Source organism: Camelina sativa, chromosome 12, assembly GCF_030686135.1.
Source record: "Camelina sativa cultivar CO46 ecotype springtype chromosome 12, ASM3068613v1".
NCBI classification, from domain to species: domain Eukaryota; kingdom Viridiplantae; phylum Streptophyta; class Magnoliopsida; order Brassicales; family Brassicaceae; genus Camelina; species Camelina sativa.
In genome coordinates, this window is record NC_141891.1 from 23,903,603 (window position 1) to 23,923,226 (window position 19,624).

Consider the following 19,624-nt stretch of genomic DNA (forward strand, 5'->3'; position numbering starts at 1 on the left):
AATGTGTCTTAATCCAAAGCAACTAACTAAGTATAAGAGTTTGAGATAGATGTGGAGAGTTTAAAAGCCACTTATAACCATTTTGTCCCAAAAGAGGTTAAAACCAAGAAAACATTGCTTAGAAGCTGTAAACAGCTATGTTAGTGTTTATGGGGTTAAAATGTGTCTTAATCCAAAGCAACTAACTAAGTATAAGAGTTTGAGATAGATGTGGAGAGTTTAAAAGCCACTTATAACCATTTTGTCCCAAAATAGGCTAACAGCAAAAAACATTGCTTAGTAGCTGTAAACAGCTATGTTAGTGTTTATGGGGTTAAAATGTGTCTTAATCCAATGCAACTAACTAAGTATAAGAGTTTGAGATAGATGTGGAGAGATTAAAAGCCACTTATACCCATTTTGTCCCAAAACAGGCTAAAACCAAGAAAACATTGCTTAGAAGTTGTAAACAGCTATGTTAGTGTTTCTGGGGTTAAAATGTGTCTTAATCCAATGCAACTAACTAATTATAAGAGTTTGAGATAGATGTGGAGAGTTTAAAAGCCACTTATACCCATTTTGTCCCAAAACAGGCTAACAGCAAGAAAACATTGCTTAGTAGCTGTGAACAGCTATGTTAGTGTTTATGGGGTTAAAATGTGTCTTAATCCAATGCAACTAACTAAGTATAAGAGTTTGAGATAGATGTGGAGAGTTTAAAAGCCACTTATAACCATTTTGTCCCAAAAGAGGCTAAAACCAAGAAAACGTTGCTTAGTAGCTGTAAACAGCTATGTTAGTGTTTATGGGGTTAAAATGTGTCTTAATCCAATGCAACTAACTAAGTATAAGAGTTTGAGATAGATGTGGAGAGTTTAAAAGCCACTTATAACCATTTTGTCCCAAAACAGGCTAAAACCAAGAAAACATTGCTTAGAAGCTGTAAACAGCTATGTTAGTGTTTATGGGGTTAAAATGTGTCTTAATCCAATGCAACTAACTAAGTATAAGAGTTTGAGATAGATGTGGAGAGTTTAAAAGGCACTTATAACCATTTTGTCCCAAAACAGGCTAAAACCAAGAAAACATTGCTTAGTAGCTGTAAACAGCTATGTTAGTGTTTATGGGGTTAAAATGTGTCTTAATCCAATGCAACTAACTAATTATAAGAGTTTGAGATAGATGTGGAGAGTTTAGAAGCCACTTATACCCATTTTGTCCCAAAACAGGCTAAATGATGTTCATATATTTTACCATGTTTTCCCTTAGTTTATTCACATCTTTTGCATCTTTTTCTATCCATTCTCACCATTATTGTGCAGCTTTAGGACTAATCATGCATTATAGTGTAGTTGCATTGCATTTGCATCTTTTCATGCATAAACAGGTGATTTTGGAGCTTAAGGAGCATGGAAGCAATGGAGAAGAGATGTGAAGCAATCATGAAGAGGAAACAAGGGAGTTAAGGCTGAAGAACAAGAAATCCGGAGTCCAGCTCGACCAAGCACTCGACCGAGTGGGAGATGGACTCGACCGTGTGGAGTTGCACAAGAGAAGCCAGCTCGACCCCCAGCTCGACCGAGCACTGGTCGAGTTGACCGATGCGTGGACCACTTTGACTTTTCCCATTTTTAGGGCTTCCACCTTCCCCACTATATAAGGACTTGTACTGCAGCCACCTGAACCAAGTTTTAATCTAGATTTTTAGTCAGCTTTTCAGATATTTTAAACCTAGTTTTTGCCTTTTGAGGAATATTATTCCTTTTGCTTTTTATTTCTTTTTTAGATCTTGTACTTAGAAAAGAAGAATTTCCTCATACTTGTTGGTTGAATAACTTTCTAAGTATTGAGAATCTGAGTTTGATTTCTTCATCAAAGTTGTAGATCTTAATCTTATCTATCTAATCATGCAAGTTTCAATGATTTCTGGGTTTATGATTTGTTTGATCATGTCTTGTTGTGAGTAGTCTTCTTAGGATCTTGAGGATGGGTTAGGATAGATTGATCTTGTGGTATATCTGATTTGATCAAGCTTGATTGTTGTAGATCTCTTCTAGGCTAGATGTTCTTAATGCTGATCCTATATCTGAGAGGGTAGGATCTGATCTCAAGCTTTTTAGCATCACACCAATGTTTAAGAAGCATAGATAAGGCTAGATCTAGAGCTTACCATTAGGCTTGCTAAGAGATTAGAGGTCTTGTTTGGTTTGAGATGTATTGCTTAATGCCTGCTTGTGTAGATTCTTTTCATTGTGAGAGCAAGTCTAGGATTGCATAGGTTTGATTGTCTCTTGATCATGAGAGTGGGAGAGACTTGTCTTAGATTAATATGTCTAGAGGTTAGCTCATAGCATTGCTTGAGATTTGTTGATCAAGTTAGATTACCACAATGGTTAGTTTATCCCATGAATCCATCCTCAGGAACCTTCTTTGTTTATTGATTTTAAAGTCTTAATCTTGTTATTTGCTTGCTGTTTGATCTGTGTTAACTTTACTCTGTTTTTATTGCATTGCTCTGTTTTCCCGGATTTGTCTAGCTCGACCACCCACTCGACCTACACTCGGTCGAGTGCTGCTCGAGTTCATCCCCAGAACTCTTGTTTATGATCTGTGTTTGTCTTGTTTCATTCCTGTTTAATTTCCATTGCATTCACTTAGCATCTAGTTCATTACCTGTCTTGCATTAGTTCATATCTAGTGTTTACAGTTTCTGTTTCTGTTCTTAGTTCATAATCATTCTGTTTTATTTGCATCTAGTTCTTAGCTCTTGTAGTTTATTTTCTGCATTTTATCATTATCATCATAGGATTGTTAGTGACAAACATCCTTTCATATTTGTCTTAACTTAGATTCATATGCATATCTTGATTGTTCACAAGCACTCAGACTGGATTGACACCCCTTATACTGCAACTGCATAAGGGGAATTGAAACACCCATCATATCATACCATTGCACACACTCATTCACTTTCATCACACCACACACAATGTGACAACCCGTCCCGCGGACCCCACTAGCCCACCGCTAGCTGCCCCAACGGACCGTCCGTGGACCCTGCTAGCCCACCGCTAGCCGTCCAACAGACTCCAAGCTGGCCCTGCAGGGCATCGATCCTAACCCCTCACTGGGCAAATGGAACTATTCATCCAAATCCACAGTAGGTTATTGGTGTACCAGGCGTTCCTCGAACCCTGGTCCCCACCCTTTAACAACCTTCCCACAGGACAAGTTGCCACCAATTGATCTGCAGCTCAATTGGTGGCAACTTGTCCTGTGGGAAGGTTGTTAAAGGGTGGGGACCAGGGTTCGAGGAACGCCTGGTGCACCAATAACCTACTGTGGATTTGGATGAATAGTTCCATTTGCCCAGTGAGGGGTTAGGATCGATGCCCTGCAGGGCCAGCTTGGGGTCCGTTTGGGCGGCTAGCAGTGAGGCTAGCGGGCTAGCAGTGAGGCTAGTGGGGTCCACGGGATGGGTTGTCATATAAAAATCGATTTTTATGTGACAACCCGTCCCATGGACCCCACTAGCCTCACTGCTAGCCGCCCCAACGGACCCCAAGCTGGCCCTGCAGGGCATCGATCCTAACCCCTCACTGGGCAATTGGAACTATTCATCCAAATCCACAGTAGGTTATTGGTGCACCAGGCGTTCCTCGAACCCTGGTCCCCACCCTTTAACAACCTTCCCACAGGACAAGCTGTCACCAATTGACCTGCAGATCAATTGGTGACAGCTTGTCCTGTGGGAAGGTTGTTAAAGGATGGGAGTTTCAGGTTGTGTATTGATTATCGGGGTTTGAACCGGGTCACTGTGAAGAACAAGTATCCTCTTCCTAGGATCGATGAGTTGTTGGATCAGTTAAGGGGTGCTACTTGGTTCTCCAAGGTAGATCTGGCGTCGGGTTATCATCAGATACCGATAGATGAGGCAGATGTGAGGAAGACTGCTTTCAGGACGAGATATGGGCACTATGAGTTTGTGCTGATGCCTTTTGGATTGACTAACGCGCCAGCAGCGTTTATGAGATTGATGAACAGTGTGTTTCAGGAGTTTCTGGATGTATCTGTCATCATTTTCATCGACGATATCCTGGTTTATTCCAAGAGTCCTGAAGAGCATGCAGTGCATTTGAGGGCGGTTATGGAGAAGCTGCGGGAGCAGAAGTTGTTTGCCAAGTTGAGCAAGTGTAGTTTCTGGCAGCGTGAGATGGGCTTTCTGGGTCACATTGTTTCTGCAGAGGGGGTTTCTGTAGATCCAGAGAAGATTCAGGCTATCAGAGATTGGCCTAGACCGCAGAATGCCACAGAGATCAGAAGTTTTCTGGGGTTGGCAGGTTATTACAGGAGATTTGTGCAGGGGTTTGCAAGCAGAGCACGTCCTATGACTAAGTTGACAGGGAAGGATGTTCCTTTTGTCTGGTCAGAAGAGTGTGAGGAAGGCTTTGCAAGCCTGAAGGAGATGTTGACTACTGCGCCAGTGTTGGCTTTGCCTGAGCAGGGAGAACCCTATGTGGTTTATACAGATGCATCTAGAGTTGGGTTGGGTTGTGTTCTGATGCAGCATGGGAAGGTGATTGCCTATGCTTCGCGGCAGTTGCGGGTGCATGAAGGCAACTATCCTACTCATGATTTGGAGATGGGTGCTGTAGTTTTTGCCCTGAAGATTTGGAGATCTTATCTTTATGGTGCAAAGGTGCAGGTCTTCACAGATCATAAGAGCCTGAAGTATATATTCACTCAGCCTGAGTTGAATTTGAGGCAGAGGCGGTGGATGGAGCTTGTGGCGGATTATGATTTGGAGATAGCCTATCATCCTGGTAAGGCTAACACGGTTGCAGATGCTCTGAGTCGGAAGAGGGTAGCTTCGGCTCAGGAGCAGGAGATGGAGTCACTGGTAGGGGAGATCAGTGCTTTGAGCTTGTGTGCTGTTTCACAGGAACCGTTGGGTTTGGAAGCAGTAGATAGAGCAGATCTTCTGAGTAGAGTGCGGTTGGCTCAGGAGAAGGATTTGGGGCTGGTGAATGCCTCTAAGGATGTGGATTCAGAGTATCAGGTCTCAGATAATGGTACTATCTTGGTGCACGGTCGTGTGTGTGTGCCCAAGGATGAGGAGTTGAGAGAGGAGATTCTGAGAGAGGCTCATGCGAGCAAGTTATCCATTCATCCAGGAGCGACTAAGATGTACCGTGACCTCAAGAGGTACTATCATTGGGTCGGGATGAAGAAGGATGTGGCTAGTTGGGTTTCGAGGTGTGATGTGTGTCAGCTAGTGAAGGCTGAGCATCAGGTTCCTGGCGGGTTACTGAAGAGTTTACCCATTCCTGAGTGGAAGTGGGATATGATCACCATGGATTTTGTGGTGGGTTTGCCAGTGTCACGGACCTTTGATGCTATTTGGGTCATTGTGGACCGGTTGACTAAGTCAGCACATTTTCTGGCCATTAAGAAGACTGATGGAGCAGCGGTCTTGGCTAAGAAGTATGTGAGGGAGATTGTCAGGTTGCATGGGGTGCCAGCGAGCATTGTGTCTGATAGGGATTCTAAGTTCACTTCGGTGTTCTGGAAGGCATTTCAGGCAGAGATGGGCACTAAGGTGCATATGAGTACAGCTTATCATCCCCAGACAGATGGACAGTCTGAGAGGACGATCCAGACGCTGGAGGATTTGCTGAGGATGTGTGTGTTGGATTGGGGTGGCCATTGGGCAGATCACCTGAACCTGGTAGAGTTTGCTTACAACAACAGTTATCAGGGGAGTATTAAGATGGCTCCTTATGAGGCTTTGTATGGGAGACCATGTCGTACACCATTATGCTGGACTCAGGTGGGGGAGAGGAGCATGTTTGGTGCTAGTTTTGTTCAGGAGACCTCAGAGAAGATTCGGGTTCTCAAGCTGAACATGAAGGAGGCTCAGGATAGGCAGAGGAGTTATGCTGATAAGAGGAGGAGAGATCTTGAGTTTCAGGTAGGAGACAGAGTGTACCTCAAGATGGCCATGTTGCGGGGTCCGAACAGGTCATTGTCAGAGACTAAGTTGAGTCCGAGGTATATGGGTCCATTCAGAGTGATTGAGCGGGTTGGACCAGTGGCATATAGATTGGAGTTACCTGAGGTGATGCGTGCATTCCATAAGGTTTTCCATGTGTCTATGTTGCGGAAGTGTCTCCGTGAGGGAGAGGAGGTGTTGGCTAAGATTCCTGAGGATCTTCAGCCTAACATGACTTTGGAGGCGAGACCAGTGAGGGTTCTCGAGAGGAGGATCAAGGAACTTCGGAAGAAGAAGATTCCTTTGATGAGAGTCCTGTGGGACTGTGATGGTGTTGAGGAGCAGACTTGGGAGCCTGAGGCAAGGATGAAGGCAAGGTTCAAGAAGTGGTATGAGAAGCAAGCCGCGACTTGAGCTTGTTTAGCCTGGTCCCATCTGTAATCCGTGGCTGGAGCGGGAATGGAGTATTCCAGCCCATCTCTCTTGTTACTCGGTCGCTTGGGGTGGTTGGTTGTGCGACTCAGTAACAAGATGAGGTGGTGTTTGGGGTACAAAGTTTCCGTGAGGCGGGGTTGTGAAGAGAAGTTTCCAAAAGTGGAAAGTTTCCAAAAATGGAAAGTGCTAAATATGGAAAGTTTTACGGGAGTTAGAATTTGTCCATTTTAGCGGTGGGAAGCCTCGGAGGGGCTATGTGGCCTTTGTGGCGGACTTTCGAGTCAGGGTGCATGTGTGTGGCAGTCTTTTTAGACAGTGTGTGTGGCCTTAGTGGCGGGCTTTTAGCCAATTGTGTGGCCTTTGTGGCGGGCTTTTAGCCAATTGTTGGCCTTTGTGGCGGGCTGTTTAGCCAGAGTGTCTTTGTGACGGTCCTTCGGGACAGATGGTCTTTGTGACGGTCATTCGGGACAGATGGTCTTTGTGACGGTCCTTCGGGACAGATGGTCTTTGTGACGGTCCTTCGGGACAGATGGTCTTTGTGACGGTCCTTCGGGATAGATGGTCTTTGTGACGGTCCTTCGGGACGAGTGGCCTTGGTGGCGGTCCTCTTTAGGACATTTGTTTGGCCTTGGTGGCGGTCCTCGTTAGGACATTCTGTTGGCCTTTGTGGCGGCCCTTGTGGCGTGTGTATGATCTTTGTGTGGTCATGAGGTATCCCGGTGAGGGGATATGTGGTTGGTAGGACATTGAGATGTCTCTACGCGAGCCACGGGAAGGAAACCTGGGTAGGGATAGGACTCAGACGTGTTCAGAATCGTTTGCTCGCGACTCTTGGGGGACTTAGGTTCTCCTAGTACTGCTATATTCAGAGACTTTGTGGCTCGGGAGTATGGTTGGTATATCGACCTCGGATGACGATCCGGGGGCGCGCTGTAGGGTGGCAACCCGAGAGACGAGTTTGGGCTTTTCCTTATATATTATGGCATGCGGGCTTAGGCCTGATGAGGAGCCAACATTGGCATGCGGACTTAGGTCTGATGATGAGCCGATGAAACTCAAGGTCTAGGCCTATGAGTAAAGGAAAGTCCAAAAAGTCAAGAGCAAATGACGCCTGGAGCGTGAGTCTATCGCCTAGAGGTGACCTTCTGTAGATCAGTCGGAGGAGTGCGGGCCGTGGAGACGGTTGCACGGGAGTCCTTGACTGATGGTTGTTTGAGATTCGAGGACGAATCTAGTTTGGTAGGGGAGAATTGTAACACCCGCAAACCAAGTTTTGGTATTTTGGTAAGGGTGTCGATCGACACCTTCTAGTGAGGCATCGATCGACACCAGTTGTGGCCGGTTTGGTCGGTTCAATTTTAATTGTCCGGTTTGCGGAGTTGGTTTAGGGAAAACCCTAGCTCGGGTTTTTAAGGAGGGAGCTCGAGTTTTTCTCCTCTCTTGGCCGCTTTTGTCAAAAACAGAGAGAAAGAGGAGGAAAGCTTTGTTCTTGAGTTCCTGGGAGTTTTTGTGAGATTTTCTTGCTGTTCTTGGGAGATCTAAGGCTGGGTAGGTGTTAAAAGCTTGCTAGGAGTGAGGGAATTCGTCCTTATTGGTCAGAAACTTCCTGCAAAGAGGTGAGTGCATGACCATGGCTTATCTAAGCTAAGATCTCTAGATTCTATGTGATTTGGTGCTTATGTGGTTGTTTCTTTGAGTTCTCTATGATATTTTCGTTGCTGTCTGGGCTGGGTTTGGCTTCTGGGAGTGCAAGGAGCGGATTGGAAAAGCTTGGAGGCGAGATTTGGAGTTTCTGATCGAGGGGAAATCGCTGCTCGGCATCGGTGTCGGTCGACACCAGTTGGGGTGTCGGTCGACACCAACGCGAGGACGGCTCGGGACTTTAGCGAGTGTCGAACGATGCCATGTGGAGGTGTCGGTCGATGCAAACTAGGGTTTCCGGGAGTGTCGGGCAGGGTGTCGGTCGACACCAGTTTGGTGTCGGTCGACACTAGATGTTCAGTATCGATCAACACCATCTGGTGTCGGTCGACACCCCTTGTTCAGTTACGATGGATGTCGCATGCTTTGTATATTGCCTGGTTTGTTTTATTGGTTGTTGTTTGTGGCATGTAGAGATCTTATTGCTTGTGTGTATAGCCCAGTAGAAGGGAGGATTGCCTCACTGAGTGTTTATCAAATACTCATGCATCTCAATTTGTGTTTGTGGTGCAGGTAAAGGCAAAGTGTGATCGTGGAATCAAGGCAATGAAGAGGAGGATGTTCTAGGGACTCGATTGGATGTTGTCTGGCATTGCTAGGTTGCTAGAGTTGGGTCATTAGAAACATTGCTAGGTTGCTGGTTCCTTGTTTCTTGTTGTTTGGATTGATTATTGTTGATGATTATGGTTATTGGTTTTTATTGGAGTATTATTGGATATTATGTTGGTATTGTTATTTCCGCTGATGTTTGTGATTGTGGTTAGGTGGCTAGTGGGTATGGGACCACTAGTTGTAGTTCTGTTTATTATATTATTATTTATTAAAAAAAAAAGGGTCGGTCGTTTCATTTTCCAAATCCACAGTAATGGGTTAGGATCGATGCCCTGTAGGGCCAGCTTGGGGTCCGTTTGGGCGGCTAGCAGTGAGGCTAGTGGGCTAGCAGTGAGGCTAGCGGGGTCCACGGGACGGGTTGTCACATAAAAATCGATTTTTATGTGACAACCCGTCCCGTGGACCCCACTAACCTCACTGCTAGCCCACTAGCCTCACTGCTAGCCGCCCAAACGGACCCCAAGCTGGCCCTGCAGGGCATCGATCCTAACCCATCACTGTGGAAATCCACATCCACCAGTAGGTTATTGGTGCGCCAGGCGTTCCTCGAACCCTGGTCCTCACCCTTTAACAACCTTCCCACAGGACAAGTTGCCACCAATTGACCTGCAGATCAATTGGTGACAGCTTGTCCTGTGGGAAGGTTGTTAAAGGGAGGGGACCAGGGTTCGAGGAACGCCTGGTGCACCAATAACCTACTGTGGATTTGGATGAATAGTTCCAATTGCCCAGTGAGGGGTTAGGATCGATGCCCTGCAGGGCCAGCTTGGGGTCCGTTGGGGCGGCTAGCAGTGAGGCTAGTGGGGTCCACGGGACGGGTTGTTACACACAATAAAGCATGTTTCACTAAAACCAAGAAAACATTGCTTAGTAGCTGTAAACAGCTATGTTAGTGTTTATGGGGTTAAAATGTGTCTTAATCCAATGCAACTAACTAATTATAAGAGTTTGAGATAGATGTGGAGAGTTTAAAAGCCACTTATACCCATTTTGTCCCAAAACTGGCTAAAACCAAGAAAACATTGCTTAGAAGCTGTAAACAGCTATGTTAGTGTTTATGGGGTTAAAATGTGTAATCCAATGCAACTAACTAAGTATAAGAGTTTGAGATAGATGTGGAGAGTTTAAAAGCCACTTATAACCATTTTGTCCCAAAACAGGCTAAAACCAAGAAAACATTGCTTAGTAGCTGTAAACAGCTATGTTAGTGTTTATGGGGTTAAAATGTGTCTTAATCCAAAGCAACTAACTAATTATAAGAGTTTGAGATAGATGTGGAGAGTTTAAAAGCCACTTATAACCATTTTGTCCCAAAACAGGCTAACAGCAAGAAAACATTGCTTAGTAGCTGTAAACAGCTATGTTAGTGTTTATGGGGTTAAAATGTGTCTTAATCCAATGCAACTAACTAAGTATAAGAGTTTGAGATAGATGTGGAGAGTTTAAAAGCCACTTATACCCATTTTGTCCCAAAACAGGCTAAAACCAAGAAAACATTGCTTAGTAGCTGTAAACAGCTATGTTAGTGTTTATGGGGTTAAAATGTGTCTTAATCCAATGCAACTAACTAATTATAAGAGTTTGAGATAGATGTGGAGAGTTTAAAAGCCACTTATAACCATTTTGTCCCAAAATAGGCTAAAACCAAGAAAACATTGCTTAGTAGCTGTAAACAGCTATGTTAGTGTTTATGGGGTTAAAATGTGTCTTAATCCAATGCAACTAACTAAGTATAAGAGTTTGAGATAGATGTGGAGAGTTTAAAAGCCACTTATAACCATTTTGTCCCAAAAGAGGTTAAAACCAAGAAAACATTGCTTAGAAGCTGTAAACAGCTATGTTAGTGTTTATGGGGTTAAAATGTGTCTTAATCCAAAGCAACTAACTAAGTATAAGAGTTTGAGATAGATGTGGAGAGTTTAAAAGCCACTTATAACCATTTTGTCCCAAAACAGGCTAAAACCAAGAAAACATTGCTTAGAAGTTGTAAACAGCTATGTTAGTGTTTATGGGGTTAAAATGTGTCTTAATCCAATGCAACTAACTAATTATAAGAGTTTGAGATAGATGTGGAGAGTTTAAAAGCCACTTATACCCATTTTGTCCCAAAACAGGCTAAAACCAAGAAAACATTGCTTAGTAGCTGTAAACAGCTATGTTAGTGTTTATGGGGTTAAAATGTGTCTTAATCCAATGCAACTAACTAATTATAAGAGTTTGAGATAGATGTGGAGAGTTTAAAAGCCACTTATAACCATTTTGTCCCAAAATAGGCTAAAACCAAGAAAACATTGCTTAGTAGCTGTAAACAGCTATGTTAGTGTTTATGGGGTTAAAATGTGTCTTAATCCAATGCAACTAACTAAGTATAAGAGTTTGAGATAGATGTGGAGAGTTTAAAAGCCACTTATAACCATTTTGTCCCAAAAGAGGTTAAAACCAAGAAAACATTGCTTAGAAGCTGTAAACAGCTATGTTAGTGTTTATGGGGTTAAAATGTGTCTTAATCCAAAGCAACTAACGAAGTATAAGAGTTTGAGATAGATGTGGAGAGTTTAAAAGCCACTTATAACCATTTTGTCCCAAAACAGGCTAAAACCAAGAAAACATTGCTTAGTAGCTGTAAACAGCTATGTTAGTGTTTATGGGGTTAAAATGTGTCTTAATCCAAAGCAACTAACTAATTATAAGAGTTTGAGATAGATGTGGAGAGTTTAAAAGCCACTTATAACCATTTTGTCCTAAAACAGGCTAACAGCATGAAAACATTGCTTAGTAGCTGGAAACAGCTATGTTAGTGTTTATGGGGTTAAAATGTGTCTTAATCCAATGCAACTAACTAAGTATAAGAGTTTGAGATAGATGTGGAGAGTTTAAAAGCCACTTATACCCATTTTGTCCCAAAACAGGCTAAAACCAAGAAAACATTGCTTAGTAGCTGTAAACAGCTATGTTAGTGTTTATGGGGTTAAAATGTGTCTTAATCCAATGCCACTAACTAATTATAAGAGTTTGAGATAGATGTGGAGAGTTTAAAAGCCACTTATAACCATTTTGTCCCAAAATAGGCTAAAACCAAGAAAACATTGCTTAGTAGCTGTAAACAGCTATGTTAGTGTTTATGGGGTTAAAATGTTTCTTAATCCAATGCAACTAACTAAGTATAAGAGTTTGATATAGATGTGGAGAGTTTAAAAGCCACTTATACCCATTTTGTCCCAAAACAGGCTAAAACCAAGAAAACATTGCTTAGTAGCTGTAAACAGCTATGTTAGTGTTTATGGGGTTAAAATGTGTCTTAATCCAATGCAACTAACTAATTATAAGAGTTTGAGATAGATGTGGAGAGTTTAAAAGCCACTTATAACCATTTTGTCCCAAAATAGGCTAAAACCAAGAAAACATTGCTTAGTAGCTGTAAACAGCTATGTTAGTGTTTATGGGGTTAAAATGTGTCTTAATCCAATGCAACTAACTAAGTATAAGAGTTTGAGATAGATGTGGAGAGTTTAAAAGCCACTTATAACCATTTTGTCCCAAAAGAGGTTAAAACCAAGAAAACATTGCTTAGAAGCTGTAAACAGCTATGTTAGTGTTTATGGGGTTAAAATGTGTCTTAATCCAAAGCAACTAACGAAGTATAAGAGTTTGAGATAGATGTGGAGAGTTTAAAAGCCACTTATAACCATTTTGTCCCAAAACAGGCTAAAACCAAGAAAACATTGCTTAGTAGTTGTAAACAGCTATGTTAGTGTTTATGGGGTTAAAATGTGTCTTAATCCAAAGCAACTAACTAATTATAAGAGTTTGAGATAGATGTGGAGAGTTTAAAAGCCACTTATAACCATTTTGTCCTAAAACAGGCTAACAGCATGAAAACATTGCTTAGTAGCTGGAAACAGCTATGTTAGTGTTTATGGGGTTAAAATGTGTCTTAATCCAATGCAACTAACTAAGTATAAGAGTTTGAGATAGATGTGGAGAGTTTAAAAGCCACTTATACCCATTTTGTCCCAAAACAGGCTAAAACCAAGAAAACATTGCTTAGTAGCTGTAAACAGCTATGTTAGTGTTTATGGGGTTAAAATGTGTCTTAATCCAATGCCACTAACTAATTATAAGAGTTTGAGATAGATGTGGAGAGTTTAAAAGCCACTTATAACCATTTTGTCCCAAAATAGGCTAAAACCAAGAAAACATTGCTTAGTAGCTGTAAACAGCTATGTTAGTGTTTATGGGGTTAAAATGTGTCTTAATCCAATGCAACTAACTAAGTATAAGAGTTTGATATAGATGTGGAGAGTTTAAAAGCCACTTATAACCATTTTGTCCCAAAAGAGGTTAAAACCAAGAAAACATTGCTTAGAAGCTGTAAACAGCTATGTTAGTGTTTATGGGGTTAAAATGTGTCTTAATCCAAAGCAACTAACTAAGTATAAGAGTTTGAGATAGATGTGGAGAGTTTAAAAGCCACTTATAACCATTTTGTCCCAAAACAGGCTAACAGCAAAAAAACATTGCTTAGTAGCTGTAAACAGCTATGTTAGTGTTTATGGGGTTAAAATGTGTCTTAATCCAATGCAACTAACTAAGTATAAGAGTTTGAGATAGTTGTGGAGAGTTTAAAAGCCACTTATACCCATTTTGTCCCAAAACAGGCTAAAACCAAGAAAACATTGCTTAGAAGTTGTAAACAGCTATGTTAGTGTTTCTGGGGTTAAATTGTGTTTTAATCCAATGCAACTAACTACTTATAAGAGTTTCAGATAGATGTGGAGAGTTTAAAAGCCACTTATACCCATTTTGTCCCAAAACAGGCTAACAGCAAGAAAACATTGCTTAGTAGCTGTGAACAGCTATGTTTGTGTTTATGGGGTTAAAATGTGTCTTAATCCAATGCAACTAACTAAGTATAAGAGTTTGAGATAGATGTGGAGAGTTTAAAAGCCACTTATACCCATTTTGTCCCAAAACAGGCTAAAACCAAGAAAACATTGCTTAGTAGCTGTAAACAGCTATGTTAGTGTCTATGGGGTTAAAATGTGTCTTAATCCAATGCAACTAACTAATTATAAGAGTTTGAGATAGATGTGGAGAGTTTAAAAGCCACTTATAACCATTTTGTCCCAAAACAGGCTAAAACCAAGAAAACATTGCTTAGAAGCTGTAAACAGCTATGTTAGTGTTTATGGGGTTAAAATGTGTCTTAATCCAATGCAACTAACTAAGTATAAGAGTTTGAGATAGATGTGGAGAGTTTAAAAGCCACTTATAACCATTTTGTCCCAAAACAGGCTAAAACCAAGAAAACATTGCTTAGTAGCTGTAAACAGCTATGTTAGTGTTGATGGGGTTAAAATGTGTCTTAATACAATGCAACTAACTAATTATAAGAGTTTGAGATAGATGTGGAGAGTTTAAAAGCCACTTATAACCATTTTGTCCCAAAACAAGCTAAAACCAAGAAAACCTTGCTTAGTAGCTGTAAACAGCTATGTTAGTGTTTATGGGGTTAAAATGTGTCTTAATCCAATGCAACTAACTAATTATAAGAGTTTGAGATAGATGTGGAGAGTTTAAAAGCCACTTATAACCATTTTGTCCTAAAACAGGCTAACAGCATGAAAACATTGCTTAGTAGCTGTAAACAGCTATGTTAGTGTTTATGGGGTTAAAATGTGTCTTAATCCAATGCAACTAACTAAGTATAAGAGTTTGAGATAGATGTGGAGAGTTTAAAAGCCACTTATACCCATTTTGTCCCAAAACAGGCTAAAACCAAGAAAACATTGCTTAGTAGCTGTAAACAGCTATGTTAGTGTTTATGGGGTTAAAATGTGTCTTAATCCAATGCCACTAACTAATTATAAGAGTTTGAGATAGATGTGGAGAGTTTAAAAGCCACTTATAACCATTTTGTCCCAAAATAGGCTAAAACCAAGAAAACATTGCTTAGTAGCTGTAAACAGCTATGTTAGTGTTTATGGGGTTAAAATGTGTCTTAATCCAATGCAACTAACTAAGTATAAGAGTTTGAGATAGATGTGGAGAGTTTAAAAGCCACTTATAACCATTTTGTCCCAAAAGAGGTTAAAACCAAGAAAACATTGCTTAGAAGCTGTAAACAGCTATGTTAGTGTTTATGGGGTTAAAATGTGTCTTAATCCAAAGCAACTAACTAAGTATAAGAGTTTGAGATAAATGTGGAGAGTTTAAAAGCCACTTATGACCATTTTGTCCCAAAACAGGCTAACAGCAAAAAACATTGCTTAGTAGCTGTAAACAGCTATGTTAGTGTCTATGGGGTTAAAATGTGTCTTAATCCAATGCAACTAACTAATTATAAGAGTTTGAGATAGATGTGGAGAGTTTAAAAGCCACTTATAACCATTTTGTCCCAAAACAGGCTAAAACCAAGAAAACATTGCTTAGTAGCTGTAAACAGCTATGTTAGTGTTTATGGGGTTAAAATGTGTCTTAATCCAATGCAACTAACTAATTATAAGAGTTTGAGATAGATGTGGAGAGTTTAAAAGCCACTTATACCCATTTTGTCCCAAAACAGGCTAAAACCAAGAAAACATTGCTTAGAAGCTGTAAACAGCTATGTTAGTGTTTATGGGGTTAAAATGTGTCTTAATCCAATGCAACTAACTAATTATAAGAGTTTGAGATAGATGTGGAGAGTTTAAAAGCCACTTATAACCATTTTGTCCCAAAACAGGCTAAAACCAAGAAAACATTGCTTAGTAGCTGTAAACAGCTATGTTAGTGTTTATGGGGTTAAAATGTGTCTTAATCCAAAGCAACTAACTAATTATAAGAGTTTGAGATAGATGTGGAGAGTTTAAAAGCCACTTATAACCATTTTGTCCCAAAATAGGCTAACAGCAAGAAAACATTGCTTAGTAGCTGTAAACAGCTATGTTAGTGTTTATGGGGTTAAAATGTGTCTTAATCCAATGCAACTAACTAAGTATAAGAGTTTGAGATAGATGTGGAGAGTTTAAAAGCCACTTATACCCATTTTGTCCCAAAACAGGCTAAAACCAAGAAAACATTGCTTAGTAGCTGTAAACAGCTATGTTAGTGTTTATGGGGTTAAAATGTGTCTTAATCCAATGCAACTAACTAATTATAAGAGTTTGAGATAGATGTGGAGAGTTTAAAAGCCACTTATACCCATTTTGTCCCAAAACAGGCTAACAGCAAGAAAACATTGCTTAGTAGCTGTGAACAGCTATGTTTGTGTTTATGGGGTTAAAATGTGTCTTAATCCAATGCAACTAACTAAGTATAAGAGTTTGAGATAGATGTGGAGAGTTTAAAAGCCACTTATACCCATTTTGTCCCAAAACAGGCTAAAACCAAGAAAACATTGCTTAGTAGCTGTAAACAGCTATGTTAGTGTCTATGGGGTTAAAATGTGTCTTAATCCAATGCAACTAACTAATTATAAGAGTTTGAGATAGATGTGGAGAGTTTAAAAGCCACTTATAACCATTTTGTCCCAAAACAGGCTAAAACCAAGAAAACATTGCTTAGAAGCTGTAAACAGCTATGTTAGTGTTTATGGGGTTAAAATGTGTCTTAATCCAATGCAACTAACTAATTATAAGAGTTTGAGATAGATGTGGAGAGTTTAAAAGCCACTTATAACCATTTTGTCCCAAAACAGGCTAAAACCAAGAAAACATTGCTTAGTAGCTGTAAACAGCTATGTTAGTGTTGATGGGGTTAAAATGTGTCTTAATACAATGCAACTAACTAATTATAAGAGTTTGAGATAGATGTGGAGAGTTTAAAAGCCACTTATAACCATTTTGTCCCAAAACAAGCTAAAACCAAGAAAACCTTGCTTAGTAGCTGTAAACAGCTATGTTAGTGTTTATGGGGTTAAAATGTGTCTTAATCCAATGCAACTAACTAATTATAAGAGTTTGAGATAGATGTGGAGAGTTTAAAAGCCACTTATAACCATTTTGTCCTAAAACAGGCTAACAGCATGAAAACATTGCTTAGTAGCTGTAAACAGCTATGTTAGTGTTTATGGGGTTAAAATGTGTCTTAATCCAATGCAACTAACTAAGTATAAGAGTTTGAGATAGATGTGGAGAGTTTAAAAGCCACTTATACCCATTTTGTCCCAAAACAGGCTAAAACCAAGAAAACATTGCTTAGTAGCTGTAAACAGCTATGTTAGTGTTTATGGGGTTAAAATGTGTCTTAATCCAATGCCACTAACTAATTATAAGAGTTTGAGATAGATGTGGAGAGTTTAAAAGCCACTTATAACCATTTTGTCCCAAAATAGGCTAAAACCAAGAAAACATTGCTTAGTAGCTGTAAACAGCTATGTTAGTGTTTATGGGGTTAAAATGTGTCTTAATCCAATGCAACTAACTAAGTATAAGAGTTTGAGATAGATGTGGAGAGTTTAAAAGCCACTTATAACCATTTTGTCCCAAAAGAGGTTAAAACCAAGAAAACATTGCTTAGAAGCTGTAAACAGCTATGTTAGTGTTTATGGGGTTAAAATGTGTCTTAATCCAAAGCAACTAACTAAGTATAAGAGTTTGAGATAAATGTGGAGAGTTTAAAAGCCACTTATGACCATTTTGTCCCAAAACAGGCTAACAGCAAAAAACATTGCTTAGTAGCTGTAAACAGCTATGTTAGTGTCTATGGGGTTAAAATGTGTCTTAATCCAATGCAACTAACTAATTATAAGAGTTTGAGATAGATGTGGAGAGTTTAAAAGCCATTTATAACCATTTTGTCCCAAAACAGGCTAAAACCAAGAAAACATTGCTTAGAAGCTGTAAACAGCTATGTTAGTGTTTGAGGGGTTAAAATGTGTCTTAATCCAATGCAACTAACTAATTATAAGAGTTTGAGATAGATGTGGAGAGTTTAAAAGCCACTTATACCCATTTTGTCCCAAAACAGGCTAAAACCAAGAAAACATTGCTTAGAAGCTGTAAACAGCTATGTTAGTGTTTATGGGGTTAAAATGTGTCTTAATCCAATGCAACTAACTAATTATAAGAGTTTGAGATAGATGTGGAGAGTTTAAAAGCCACTTATAACCATTTTGTCCCAAAACAGGCTAAAACCAAGAAAACATTGCTTAGTAGCTGTAAACAGCTATGTTAGTGTTTATGGGGTTAAAATGTGTCTTAATCCAAAGCAACTAACTAATTATAAGAGTTTGAGATAGATGTGGAGAGTTTAAAAGCCACTTATAACCATTTTGTCCCAAAATAGGCTAACAGCAAGAAAACATTGCTTAGTAGCTGTAAACAGCTATGTTAGTGTTTATGGGGTTAAAATGTGTCTTAATCCAATGCAACTAACTAAGTATAAGAGTTTGAGATAGATGTGGAGAGTTTAAAAGCCACTTATACCCATTTTGTCCCAAAACAGGCTAAAACCAAGAAAACATTGCTTAGTAGCTGTAAACAGCTATGTTAGTGTTTATGGGGTTAAAATGTGTCTTAATCCAATGCAACTAACTAATTATAAGAGTTTGAGATAGATGTGGAGAGTTTAAAAGCCACTTATACCCATTTTGTCCCAAAACAGGCTAACAGCAAGAAAACATTGCTTAGTAGCTGTGAACAGCTATGTTTGTGTTTATGGGGTTAAAATGTGTCTTAATCCAATGCAACTAACTAAGTATAAGAGTTTGAGATAGATGTGGAGAGTTTAAAAGCCACTTATACCCATTTTGTCCCAAAACAGGCTAAAACCAAGAAAACATTGCTTAGTAGCTGTAAACAGCTATGTTAGTGTCTATGGGGTTAAAATGTGTCTTAATCCAATGCAACTAACTAATTATAAGAGTTTGAGATAGATGTGGAGAGTTTAAAAGCCACTTATAACCATTTTGTCCCAAAACAGGCTAAAACCAAGAAAACATTGCTTAGAAGCTGTAAACAGCTATGTTAGTGTTTATGGGGTTAAAATGTGTCTTAATCCAATGCAACTAACTAAGTATAAGAGTTTGAGATAGATGTGGAGAGTTTAAAAGCCACTTATAACCATTTTGTCCCAAAACAGGCTAAAACCAAGAAAACATTGCTTAGTAGCTGTAAACAGCTATGTTAGTGTTGATGGGGTTAAAATGTGTCTTAATACAATGCAACTAACTAATTATAAGAGTTTGAGATAGATGTGGAGAGTTTAAAAGCCACTTATAACCATTTTGTCCCAAAACAAGCTAAAACCAAGAAAACCTTGCTTAGTAGCTGTAAACAGCTATGTTAGTGTTTATGGGGTTAAAATGTGTCTTAATCCAATGCAACTAACTAATTATAAGAGTTTGAGATAGATGTGGAGAGTTTAAAAGCCACTTATAACCATTTTGTCCTAAAACAGGCTAACAGCATGAAAACATTGCTTAGTAGCTGTAAACAGCTATGTTAGTGTTTATGGGGTTAAAATGTGTCTTAATCCAATGCAACTAACTAAGTATAAGAGTTTGAGATAGATGTGGAGAGTTTAAAAGCCACTTATACCCATTTTGTCCCAAAACAGGCTAAAACCAAGAAAACATTGCTTAGTAGCTGTAAACAGCTATGTTAGTGTTTATGGGGTTAAAATGTGTCTTAATCCAATGCCACTAACTAATTATAAGAGTTTGAGATAGATGTGGAGAGTTTAAAAGCCACTTATAACCATTTTGTCCCAAAATAGGCTAAAACCAAGAAAACATTGCTTAGTAGCTGTAAACAGCTATGTTAGTGTTTATGGGGTTAAAATGTGTCTTAATCCAATGCAACTAACTAAGTATAAGAGTTTGAGATAGATGTGGAGAGTTTAAAAGCCACTTATAACCATTTTGTCCCAAAAGAGGTTAAAACCAAGAAAACATTGCTTAGAAGCTGTAAACAGCTATGTTAG